Here is a 14,115-nt window from a genome sequence, read left to right on the forward strand (position 1 = left end):
GCAATCCTTGAAGCCCGGTCTCCTAGGCAGAGAGAAAACTACTCATGGCCTCAACGATAAATAGAAAGAGGTACGGTGCTAGAGGACAACCCTATTGAACCGAGCGAGAAAGGGGAAATCTGTCGCCCTCGGGCTCCTTGAATGAGAACCTGGTTGTGAGATGCTAAATAAAGTCCCAAGACTCCACAAATCCACTCCATGGGGAATCCCATCCAGCTCATAGTGCCCTCCAAAAAGCTCCAATCCACCCTATCATAAGCTTTCTCAAAGTCTAGGAGTAGCACAATGAGGTCCTGCTGATGTATCCTAGCCGAAGCTGTCGCCTCCCAAAAGATAAAGATGTCTAGAATACTCCGATCCTGAACAAAACCAGTCTGAGTGTTGTGGATCAAGTCTGGGAGGGAAGGCTGAAGACGGCTGCTGACGGCCTTGGCCAAAATCTTGTAGGCCGTCCCTAGAAGGGTGATGGGTCTCCACTGCCAGATCTCCAATCTATCACCACCCTCCTTGGGAATCAAGTGTATTAAGCCCTCTGTGAGCCTCTTTGGCATGGCATATGTGAGCATAATCTCATTAAAGGCAGCGTAAAGGCCACCTTCCATAAGGTCCTAATGGCGAAGAAAGAAAGAGATAGGAAGCTCATCCGCCCCGGGCATTTGCCCTTGGGTAATGCCTTCACCGCCTCCGCAAACTCCTCTACAGTGAAAGGGGTCAATAAGAAAGACTGAAGACAAGGGAAACCACCTTTCTCATGTGTCTCCAGACTCTCGCGTGCGTATCCATCACCTGGGGGGATAATGGGACACCAGTGAGAAGAGACTTGAAGAAATCCATGGCGATGGCTTTCACTTGTGGGGGATTAGAAACAATAGCTCCATCTTGGCCACGTAGCCTACGGATATCGTCTCTCCTCCTGTGTGGGTTGACTATGTCAAAGAAGTCTTCAGTAATTCTGTCATCACCAGCCTGAGTCTAGAATGAAGCCTTGGAATGGTATCTATACTCCACCCTCCTTTCCTCAATGGACCGAATCTTCGTGCGGGTGGCAGTGATCTGACTCTCAATCCATGGGCTATCTATGGAACTCTCCTAAAGACACTGTAAAGAGGCTAGGCCTCTTCTCAGACTCCTTTCTTGCTCCCGAAATCCCTCCAATCTACTTTGGGCTACCTCCTGTAAGAAAGTACTTACCTCCCCAAGGCCATCATCCAAAGTGCATGCTGCAGATTTTGAGGAAAAGTCCAGTCCTGCCCATATCTGCTCAATCTAGCTACAAATCTCGGGGTCTTGAATGAGGCTGGAGCTCACATGTTTGTCATGCCTCCATGGGTCCTCTAGGGACAGAATAACTGGGGCATGATCTAAAAATGTATTGCTTGCCAGAATACCAACCATACCTCCATGACTGCAAGCCCACTCGTCAACATAACGCCCAAACTCTGGAAGATGCCAAGGGTCCTGTTTCCCTAACAATCAATATCATCTCCTCCCATGCAGAGTACTTTGCTCCTGAGACTGTGGTTGTGCCACCTCTAAGTCTGTTCTCTATTGCCTCTATCATGTTGAAGTCACTGCCCATGCACCAAAAATCAGCCTAGGACAGGGCCTGTCGAACAGTGCTCTAAAAGATAGCTCTACCTACAGCCGCATTCGGGACGTAGATGTTGAGGAAGCCAATGCTATCCTCTCCAATCAGAATGGTAACCCACTGAGCACGTCCTGGAACTATGACTCTTGATCCTATCATAGACGACAGAGGCTGCTCACATTGACAGAGGCTGCTCACACTCCTGGCCGAAGGATGGAGACCAAAAAGTATAACTCCTGCATGGTAGAATCTTCCCGCAATGCGGCAAGTACACCCCCCTCAGTAAGATGGTGCTCCTAGAGGAAAAGAATGTCGATAGGTCCCCCCCACCATAGCTCGATGCAGCTCTCCTCTAAGGACACCTCGTCTCTGAAAGCACTGAGGCCCCCCTAAGCCCTGAATGTTCCCTGAGACAATCCTCATATCAATCTTTGTGTGAGGCGGAAGTACCGAAACTGCCCTCCACTCGAAGAGTCTTGGGCGCACAGGCGGAATAGTCACAATCTGTCTTGGTGTAGTCACGCCAAGTGGGCGTGGATCCTACCCTCCATGTACTGTCACTCTACCTGCGCACGAGAGTATGCATACTTTGTGCTCCATCGATCACAATGGAGATATCTGTAGGAAGGGGGGAGAGGTACGGCGAGAGAGGTATGCATGAACAAAAAAATAAGCACATCCAGGCTGGAGGTCACCATCTCCCCTCCCTGGTCTTTGTGGGCTTATCCACCAAGCTCCATCCTGGCCAAAGGCCATAGATGAGTACGACGTTGGTGATTCGGAGATCCTGCAGATGATGCGATAGCTCAACTGCCTGATCCTGAATGGTAGCAGCCATCTCGGGGGTTGCGCTCAAGGGGAAAGAGAAGATCACCGTGCCATTCTCTGGCATAGAGGGTCTAGAGCGGTGGAAGACCACACATACCCAAATAGGGGCTACGGTCTCCTCGAACCTATCTATCCCTTCCGTTTGGAAGACACCAGAAGAAACTATATTCCATAGGCTACCCCAAGAACTTGGGGGGCCCACCTGGAGACTCAGGTGGGAGAGCCCTCACTGGTGAGGCCGCAATGTTCATCTCTACTGGCTCGGAGAAGTGATGAGTCAGGCGGCAAACGGTACTTGCCGGCTGTCTCCTCTCCGGATCAGGGGGGCTGCACGAGGCCGACTAGAATGCTCTAGAGAGGCAAGGGGGATGGTAGGCACAAGGGAAGAGGAAGGGGCAAATGGAGTGATTGCGGGTAGAGTCAGAGGTGAGGGTGGGGGGAGTGGGAAGGCAAGAGAGGCTTTAGAGGGATGCTCCTAAGAGGTATCCATTGGAGAGGAAGGCTGCTGGGGAAGGCTCCATGAAGCGAAGGTGGGGTCAACCTGCCCCACTGGGCACTGAGGGCCAAAGGAGAAGTCACGACGACAAGGAATCGATCGCCACATTAGGGGAGCGGGATCCTCTTCGTGATTGGAGGGGGCCCGCCGTCTGTGGACAGGTGTTGTGATAAGTGCTCAAAACGGCTCTTTGACAAAACCGAATTCTCCTACATGCTACCAGCTTGGCACACACGGCCGGTGACGCTAAATCTGGTGCTCAGCTAGGTGACCGGGGCGGGGGCCAACCGTTCGCCACTCTCCAGCTGATGGGTCATCCATGGTTGGAACCTAGTACTCCGCGGCCTGGGAACTCCTTGCTCGGTCCCTTGATGAGGATCTGAGTGGGAAGTAGGAGGGGGGAACCACCGGGGACGGTCACCTAGACTAATGCCGAGAGCAAACTCTAGCCAGATGACCCATCTGTCTACAAATAAAGCATTGGCCTGGAAGGCCGTAATACTCCACTCACTGCATAATGGGGTCGCCTCGAAGACTGGGAATAGATATCATGTGAGGCACAGAATCTGGCGAGGCAATACAGATGCAGAGAGATCGAATCTCGGGTGCTCATGCGAGGGCCGAGGCAGCAGTGGGAGGGGATTCCATCAATCTCCCGATGGCAGCAGTGGGAGGGCCGAGGCAGCAGTGGGAGGGGATTCCATCAATCTCCCGATGGCACCACCAATCACTGAGAGAAGAGAAAGGTATTGCCTCCGGAAAGCAGACTGTCATCATAGGAAAGCCTAAAACTCTAGCTAATGGGTTAGATGTCGGTCGAAGCTGTGCTGCCACCATGCAAAGAAGGCTTGGGTTGTATAATGGGGTCGCCCCGAAGACTGGGAATAGATATCATGTGAGGCACATAATCTGGCGAGGCAACACAAATGTAGAGAGATGGAATCCTGACATCTCGTGAGAGGGCCGAGGCAACAATGGGGGGAGATTCCATCAATCTCTCAATGGCACCACCAATCATCGGGAGAAGAGGAAGGTATTCCTTCCGGAGGCTTGGAAAGCAACCTGTCATGGGAAAGCTTGAAACTCTAGCTAATGGGTCGGATGCCGGATCAAAGCCGTGTTGCCACCATGAAAAGAAGGCTTGGGCCGTACACAGTGCATTGGGGCTCATTTGCATGAGAAGATCAGATGTCGCTGGTGAGTTGAACTCAACATGGTAGTAGCTGCGTCCCAAAGGATGAATACCTGCGATCTTCGCTAGCGCACATAGGAGGCTAGCCTGAAGAAGATCTCTGAGTTGGCCACGCGTGGGGCGGCTACCGACAATCTTGCATACCAAAGTGGAGGCCTCTAGGGATGCAACAGTTGTAGCGAGAAGTTGCAGGTCCGCTTTGAAAAACAAAAGGTAGGTAACGATGACCTCGGTCGCGGGAGACGGAGCGGAGCGGCTGCCCATGGAGTCCACTTGGGGGCGAAGACCAAAAGAAGACGAAACTTACCAAGAAAATGAAAAAATGCACACAACCTGAGGGCGCTATTGGAGGAACAAGGAAGGGCTAGAGATGGCGAAGAAAGGAAAGGGGAAAAGAAGAAGAAGAAGAAAGAAAGAAAGAAAAAAGAAGAAAGAAAGAGAAAAGAACGAAAAAGAAAAAAGAAGAAAAAAACGGCGAAGGCTGGGTGTAGAAAGAAAGCTAAGGAACGGGGGGCGGCACAGAAGGAAGAGGCGGAAAAGAGGGGGGCTGCAGTCGGGTAGGGTAGGGGCGGCACAGAACAGGGGGAGAAGAGCAATGGGCTATGGGGTAAGGCGGAGGAGCTAAGACAGTGGGGCATCGGCAGCGACGCGGATCAGGAGGGGGGGAGCGCAGCTGTTCGAACGACCAATTGTCACTTTTTTACAAGCATGAAATCCATTTTATTTAAGAACAATGCCATAGAAAAAATCAGGGAGAAAGTTACATAGGTAGATTAGTTAGAGGCTCATCAAATCCCAAAGGATGAGTTACGTAGGCTTAGGCATTAAGAACTATCTCAATTTTTCATGGGCCGCAAAGATGATGAAACATTAGAGGGTGCACACACCAGCCACGTTAAAAGCTTATAAAAGAAAGCTTTTAAAGTGGGTGCACACCACCCACTTTAAAAGCTTATAAAAGGAAATCAATAATGATCTTGTAATGTACATAGCCTAGAAGTGTAAATAATTTTAGAGTAAGACACCTTGAACACCCATTGGCCAAGTGTAAACAAAGAGGTCATCTATATAAGTCACTTTTGAATAAAGAGAAGAGAGCAACCCCATGATACAATCTTAAGTCTCAAATTCTAAAAGAAGCTAGATATGCTTCTCTCGTGGGCTAATGACCTTAACACCTTACTAATCAATAGTTGGTCCCATGTGGATGATACCCCCTTAGAAGGGCATGACCAAAATAACTTGGATATGCTTCTGTCATGCACCACAACTGACCTCGACACCTTACCAATAGTCAGTCCTTGTGTATACACTTACCCTCATCAACTGCACCCTGGTCTTTTACTTGCTTTAATTCAATATATTTTTATCCCCAACTCTACTCAACCCCCCACCTTCCACACCATCCTAGCCCGTGTAGAAACCCACCCTTGCCACCCTCTTCTTCTATAACCAAGCCATCTCCTTCTAGGATACTACACTTTTATACTCCATTGAATCACATTCAATTATGTCCCACCTTGCCATATGGTACCACTTTTTCGTTAATTCTACACTCTTTACTGAGGAATATCATTTTCTCAAACTCATAGCACTACTCAACCTCAACTACTCCTTCAACAAAGACTTGCTTTACCCGTGAGGACTCTTTTTCTTCTCCGAGGATTGAAGTCAACCTATCGGCAGCTTTGTCACATGATCAATAACCAATATAACGCACATCACATCCTCTGACTATATTAAATATTCTACACTTATTACCTCAAGCAAGCCCTTGCCCACTAGAGATGCCACCATTGACACCATCCATGTGGTAGGCACATCTCCATTGATGAGGCCTATGCCTTTTTCCAAAGCCACAAGCATGTAGAGGAAGAGCATGACCTGAGATTCCTTAGAAGAGGCAAACAAGCCAGGGACAGTGACCCAACCTTCTAGAGAAGAATATTTTCAAGTTGATGAGGCATAGATTTTTGGAAGTTTAGGCGACCAAGCATATCTCCATTTGACAAAAACCCAACCCCGACAATGAGTGATCCTAAAACCATCACCCACCTTGTCTAAACCTACACCGAGACCCATATAACCCTCCCGTCAAACAATCCTTTTGCATCATCTTCCATGGGATTACCTACTTCATCCATAGTTCAATCCCCTAGACTCAAGCTTCTCCCTCAACTTAACCACCTCATCAACTATATCCATGAGCCCCCATCATCAAATCGTAAATCATTCCATGAGGGGTGAGACCTCAATGAGGTGCCACCGTCAACAACCACTTCAGAAGAAGATGATATGGGAAGGACCCAGTGGAAGGACCTAGGAGCATCAAGTCACATACCCACCCAATGTGTGGGACCTCACGTTCCAAGGTAACTTTCATGACAGCCTTGATACACCCTTGAAGATGGCTAAAATCTACATGTTGTGACGAGTGGAAGATTGATCACTCGAGATGATGTGGGCTCTCATGATTCTTTGCCTAGTTTTTGAAGAAAATTTATAGTTAGCTTCCTCTCTAGTATGTCCATGTTCTCCTAAAATTTTGTTTCATTTAGACAAAAGGTCAGTGAGATATTAGCAATTTCTCACAGCCTTCTTCTTTGTTTTTTTTGAGAAAAATTTTATAGGTTAACTTCCATATTCTGGCAAAAAAAATCATTTCATTTAGATAAAAGCTCAATGAGATGATACTAATTTCTCATGCCGCCTTGTAGTTACCCTTTCTCTTGTTTTTTTGAGTGTAAATAGAGTACTATAGCACTCTCTTTATAGTTTTAGGAAGCTTGAGAATGATAAAAACATTTTGCTCATTGTATTATGAAGCTTTCAAATTTTTAATGTTTGTTTGTTTAAATAGTGTTGCACTAATGTTACATTTTTCTCTTTTCTACAAGTTTTATGTAGGTTATAACAGTTTGTGTTTTGTTGGTTTTGAAAGTTTGAAGATTTTTACTTCACAATTATCTAGAAGTAAGCACTTTTCATTATCTTGTCCTTTTAAATCTTTGGTTCTTTTTAGATTTTAATTTCTTATATTTTGCTATTTTTTGAATCTTTAGTGTTTCTTTATTGTTGCAGATTTTAAAGCTTTATGTTTTGTTAGTTTTAAGACTAGTTTGGAAAAGTAAAAGATAATAAGCAATTTTTATTCTGATGTTATTCAAAGTTTATAAATCTTTCACTATTAATTTTTATTTTTTCATTTTGTTGTTAATCTTGTGGTTTAGATTAATTTTTAATATGGCTAATACTAAGTATTTATATCTTTGCTATTTTATGCAAATTTTGAATCTTAAGGTTTTTAGGTTTCAAGACTATCTTAGGTTTTCTTTCGCTCATTCTCTCGCCTTACTCTCTCTCCCCCTTGCCTCTCTTACCTCTTTCACATCCTATCCTCACCTCTCCACTGCAGATCTGCCATATCAAGCAAGTAAGGGTCAAGGATTTTGTTAAGATTTGTAAGTTTTTAGGATTATTTTGAGTTTAAAGTTTTTTTTTTTTTTTTTTTTTGTAGGCTTCTCTTCCCCCTCTTCTCCCTCAATCTTTCCCTTATTCTCTCCCTTGCAAGAAGGTAAGAGTGGCCTATGTGTTATGGTTAGTTTTTTTTTAGTTTTATAGTTTTTTTTAAGATTTTAAAAGTTTTGCATAAGCTAATGTTTTCTTGTTTATTTTGGTTTGTTCTTTGTTTCTAGGTTATCTATGTTGAAGCCTAGAATCAAGCAATCTCTCTACAAGCAAGCAATATCTCTATGGGTAAGCCTTAAACACACCATATTTTCATATGATGCACCCCCAGGTGCTTTGGGAGCATTTACTTTACTTTATTTTTTTCACTATTGATGCATGCTCTCTTTATGTATGCATAAAGTGCTTTATGCATGCTCTCTTTGAGTATGCATAGAGTAAAGAGCATGTATATTCTATGCATGCATAGAGCATCAAACTAGCTTGCATACTCTATGTATTCATAGAGCATGCATACTCTTTATGGATGCATACAACTCTTCTTAACCACCCGAGGTATGCTCTTTCACTATTTATGCTTTTCTTGTTTTCATGCTTAGAGAGAGCATGATTTATGCATAGTCTAAGCTTATGAATATTATTTTTGAATTGTATTTCACTTGTGTTAGTTTTGTTATGTTTTAGGATCATGCTACTACAAATCGTGCCCATGTGCAACTGCCACAAAGAAATGGAAACGTGGGAGTAGAGGCTGAAGCTGCAAGAGGATTTAGTAAAGATGATGATGAGGACCTCGATGCAACGCTAACTCCCTAGACTTTTATTTATCCTTTCATTTTGCCTATGATAAGGATTTTCTCTTTTTTTTTGCATATGATAAGGGATTTTGTTTTTTCCATAATCTGAGATGTACTTCTTCAGCGATAATGAAAACTATACTTGGCTTCAATCTTGTGCAAGATTTGTTGTCTTTCATATCCCAATGTTTAGAAGAGCTATGCATGAGAGCTCTATGTTTTTATACTATGTTTTATTTTTCATGCATGTGTTAGTTTTTTAAAAAAATTAATGGGGGGGGGGGGAGGTGGGATAGAATGGGAGAGAGAGAAGTAGAACCATTTCTCTCCCATTCTATTCTCCATCATTTTTTCAAAGTTCTCTCCTGCATCTATGCACGAGAGAAATCTGTGAGGCTATGTGCGAGGCTATGTGAAGCTATACGTGGCTAATTTGTCTATATTTAAAGTACTTGGATAATTTCCATACTAAGATTGGTGCATTGTTTTATAATAATAAGAACACAAGTTGCTAAGCTGCCCAATAAATCTTCTTTTATGATTTATTATATGTTTTGTCTACGGGAAAACTAATTATGGTACCTTGCAATATATTCCACTCTTATCTTTGTCTAGTCTAGAATGGCCACTACCCACCTTTGAGCTCATTGTAGTTTGCAAGCTTAAGCTTACCAACTGATGTACAAGCTAGGCTCCAAAGATGATCATTTGAGTTGGTTTTTTCCATTTGGTTATTTTGTATATTTCTTTGTGACATATAAATGGAGAGAAGAAAACCAAATTCACTTATGCCAGCAAAAGTCCAAATTAGAATTACTTACTTATTTCTTGGGTGAACAACGGAATACAAAGAGAACTAATCACGATGATACAATTGAGTGCTGAGTATAAGTACTAATGTGTTCATTCATTGTCACATTACAGTCACTTGCTCTCCACTATTTAGCCTTCCTTGCACTCTATCCTGTTCCGTTACTCTTGTGTTTTGTCTTGCGCTAGTGTATCATCGTGGTGGCTGCTTGTGTGGCTTTTGATGAGTGGATTAACTCAGTATGCTCACGTTGTAGACTAGATCTACCCTAGGTTTTATAAGACCATAGAGCTTGAGTCGTTGTTATCTCACCTAGAGCCTAACAACTTAGTATTGGCTATGTTTTTATTAGGATGTGATGACGTAACCTTCTCCATCCCCGACTTTGCATCCACATGGGTCCCTATTGACTTTCTTTTCTCCACAAAGAGTGGAGATAGCCACAAAAAAGTCATTAAAAGAGAGCTCTAGCCCATGTCTCCCCAAACCTCCTCTCACAACCTTCATCCCTACCTCCTACAAATAGCATATTCTAATCGATTTCATTGAATGTGATATTGATTTTACAATTTACATTTTATCATCAGACATTCAAGCAAATCGTGACCATGATGATCCTATTCACTAACATCTCGTGATTGACATACCTGGATTGGAGCTAGTAGAGACAACTCTAGACCCTCAGCTGAGCATAGTCTTTAACTAGCACTTATAGATATTCAACAACCCTCAGAGTATCACCCTCATGGCCCACCACTTGTATCCTTGACTCCTGTCATCATAGAGGATAAGGAGTACCTGCTCTTACAAGACGTCTTGGTGGAGATCTTGGTCATGAGTGAGGATGAGTTGTATTGCCTTCTTGCAAGAGAAGCTATTTTTTGCTCCAGCTCCAAAATCATCCTTGGAAGAGAATCTGCCCTTGAATTGATGTGGAATGTCCTCGCCTTGCACTGATTGTAGTAGAATTGGGCAATTTGAGGCAAATAATGCACAAAAATGAGGTAGCGCCTCTTCTGGGAGAGAGTAGGAGGCTATGGCGGAAGAAAAACCAGAGAATTATGGCTGCAAATTAGTGATTAAACAGAGGGTTATGCGGCCTATTGCTTAATCAAAGCAATTGTAGGCTTCCTATTGACCATTCCCACAAGCTATAGCACTCAAATGAGGTAGCGTCTTCATGAGAGGGAGGTATGAGGAAAAGTGCAATTTCCAGCCAGCTTAAACAGTAAAAAATCAGCACCTAATGATGCTTAGGATGAGCTCTGGGCAGTGGAGAGCATGCCTGCTCTGATACCAGTTGTTGGAGCTGGTGTGTGCCTACTCTATGTGCAAGTTAGAGGAGCTTGTGAGCTTTCCATTAAAGCTTGCAAAAGAGGGAGGAAGAAGCACAGAATACTCATAGAAAAGTAACGCCTTCATTGAGGCATGCAAATCGTTATTTTCAGCTTAGGTGGCCTTTTACAACATGTGGCTTTGCTTACAACCTTAGAAGTACAAGGGTGCTCCTATGCTAGCTCTTAACACTAGAGCTTGAGCTTACAAACCTTACAAACACACTAGCACCACAGCCGAGGTACTTTTTTCCTCTTTAGAAGGGTTTTTCCCTTGTGTTAGTATACACCCATCTTGGGGTATACTTACCATCTTAGTACAACACACATTCATTATCTAACTATCATCTCATTTGTTGTGTGCTCCCTTGAGCTTCTCCACCACTTTGTGTGTGTGTGTGTGTGTGTGTTCCTACAACCCTATTTCCAACATTTGGTAGTCAAAGTATACGCTTCTCGCCCTTGTGCTGCTACCTACCCTTTAACCCGAGTTGCTTGTCTTCTTGAATCGGATGATTAAGGAGATCTTCTAGGAGAAGAAACAGGACCGTGAAGCGTGGAGTATGTTGTACTAAAGTTTTTTGGTTGGATTTTTGTTCTGGGTGCGTTTTAGGGGCCGTTTGCGTGGTTTTCAATTTTTTGCATACATCTTTGGGGACTAGATTTACATTTTTCTTCATCGGATTCTAGAGAAGTATTGTTAGATCTACTACAGACGCGACTAGATTTACATTTTTCTTCATCGGATTTTGGAGAAGTATTGTTAGATCTACTACAGACGCGACTAGATTTACATTTTTCTTCATCGGATTTTGGAGAAGTACTGGAGATCTATGAGCTATACTTCAGTGATATCAATGTCTACATCTTATGACGACGAGTAAAATTTATACTCACTTTACTCTGCATTTCTTTCATATACCTTGTAGGTCTCCATTATGAGCAGCCTTATTAGTAGAGCCACCTTGGTTGCATCAAAGTATCAATTTGCGCTTGCAGGTTGTGTGATTACTTACTTGGGTATTATAAAAATGGTAGATAGTTATGTATTTCAGATGTTATCCACCAGCCGTTGAGGAAAAGCTTAACGGGACCAACTATCCGTTATGGTCCTATATGATGCGGCATGTATTGGTAGCTAAAGAGCTATATAATGTTGTTGGTTGGTATTAAGAAATGTCCTGTGATTACTCTAATGAACATGATGTAGAAGGCATATCTGCAAAATAGACACAGACTCAGTTAAACATGGTGCATTACCACAGCATAGTGTATCTCCTACGTTAGGAACAGACAAAGTGGGATGGAAGAGATGCACAAGCACATGCATTTCTTGCTTTGTCAGTTAAGAGGAGTATCATTCCTCACATTTGGTCATGCAGGATTGCTAAACATGCTTGGGATGCACTTATGTCATTGTCCCAAAGGTACATAATGAAGCACATGTTCCTTATCTACGTAAGTAATTAGAGTCAGAGTATATGGATGAGGGAGACTCCATGGACAATTTCCTTACAAAAATCAAGGATTTTAAGGAGAAGTTGGCTAGTGTTGATGAAGCATATCCTCATGACAATTCATTGCACGCCAGACTCGCATCAAGGTTTTGCTTCTACCATCAGACTCATGATGAAAGGATTGCAATCCAAATGCCTTGAAGTTTGAGGAGTTGGTTTATGTGCTCTTATCAGAAGAGAAATCCTAGTAAAACATGTCTGTCATGCATACAGGAGATCAAGATTTTGTTAAGAGAAATCCCAGTAAAACATGTCTGTCATGCATACAGGAGATCAAGATTTGGTTGTTACCAGCCAAAAAAAAGGCAAAGGTAAATCCTTTGCCTTTTTCTTGCCAACCCAAAAAAAAGGTAAATCCTTCCTAAGGGTAGTTTTAGAGTCATCAGGCAAGCTTGCAGATAAGGAAGCGACAAGATAAAGAAAAAAGGCAAATGAAACTACTAGTAGGAAACTTGGTTATTAGATTAATGAGTGCAAGAAGAAACGACTGGAGAAGGAGAAAAAGAAAGTCCTAGGTATGGTTGTAGAGCTGATGCGTCAATATCTAATGAAGAAAGCAAAGAATCTATAAACTATGCATATGATGATTGGGCTTTCATTATGCAATGCAGTTATGACCCTTTCGCATAAGGATGTATGCATGTTATAGATATACATGTATGGTATTTTGACAGTGGTGCTAGTAAGCACATTACTTCTCATCATAGTTTGTTCTCATCACTTGAATGTGCTTCATTGAAAAACATTGTAATATGTGCAAAAAAATCCTCATATCATGTAAAAGGAGTTAGTAAAAATTTTCTCATTGCTACAAATGGTGGAACAATCATGCTTTTAGATGTATTATATGTACAGGGATCAAGAAGAACTTGTTATCTGTCTTTGCCATTACTAAGGCTAGCTTGATGGTTTAGTTTGTGGATGGCAGATGTATTATTCATGATTGTAGTGACGGCAAGGCAATTGTTGCTTCTAGTACTTTGTCTCATGGCCTTTACAGGGGCTAGATGCATATGAAAGACAAAACGCATGTTTTAGGTATAAATTTTGCCACAAAGGCAATGGGTGATTCTAAGCTTTGCATGCATACCATGATCACTTGAACTTTGGCAGTTTGTAGCATTTGCATATACATGACATGGTGTCTGAGGTGCCACATTTTGAAGACCCTATCAAACATGTATGTAAGGGCTGTATTCTTAAAAAAATGTAGCAGGCATCATTTTTAGTTAGAGTTGTCCAGAAATTATAGCTTATACACAGTAATGTATGTAGTCCTAGGAGGATGCCATCTATTGAGGGCTACCTCTATTTTATCACATTCATTGATGATTATTCCAGACATACTAAGGTATATCTATTTGAAATAGAAATCAAAGGTTTTTATGTACTTTAAGAACCTTGTTGCTATGGTTGAAAATGTTTTTACATGTAAGATTGGTACCTTCGTACTGATCAAGGGGGAGTGTATATGTCTAAGGAGTTTCATGTATACATATAGGTTGATCATGGGATAAAACACCAATGTAATTTGCCCTATACACCTCAAAAAAATGGTGTAGTTGAATGTAAAAATAGATCTCTCATGGAGGTGGCATGTTGTATGGTCAAAAGTTAGGAGTTACCTCCTAGATTCTAGCTAGAAGTAGTCATGTGTGTAACATATGTTTTGAATAGGTGTCCTATAAAGACTTTAAGAAATTTGTTGCTATGGTTGAAACTATTTTTACATGTAAGAATGGTACCCTTCGTACTGATCGAGGGGGGGTGTATATGTCTAAGGAGTTTCACGTATACATATGAGGCTAATCATGGGATAAAACACCAATGTAATTTTGCCCTATACACCTCAAAAAAATGTAGTTGAATGCAAAAATAGATCTCTCATGGAGGTGGCACGTTGTATGGTCAAAAGTTAGGAGTTACCTCTTGGATTCTGGCTAGAAGTAGTCATGTGTGTAACATATGTTTTGAATAGGTGTCCTATAAAGGCTTTGCAGACAATTATGCCTTTTAAAGCTTGGAATGGCAAAAATCCCTCCATGGCTCACTTACGAATTTTTGGTGGTTTTGTGTATATACTT

Source organism: Cibotium barometz, chromosome 18 (assembly GCF_041138505.1).
Source record: "Cibotium barometz isolate CiBa-2024 chromosome 18, ASM4113850v1, whole genome shotgun sequence".
Taxonomy (NCBI): Eukaryota; Viridiplantae; Streptophyta; class Polypodiopsida; order Cyatheales; family Cibotiaceae; genus Cibotium; species Cibotium barometz.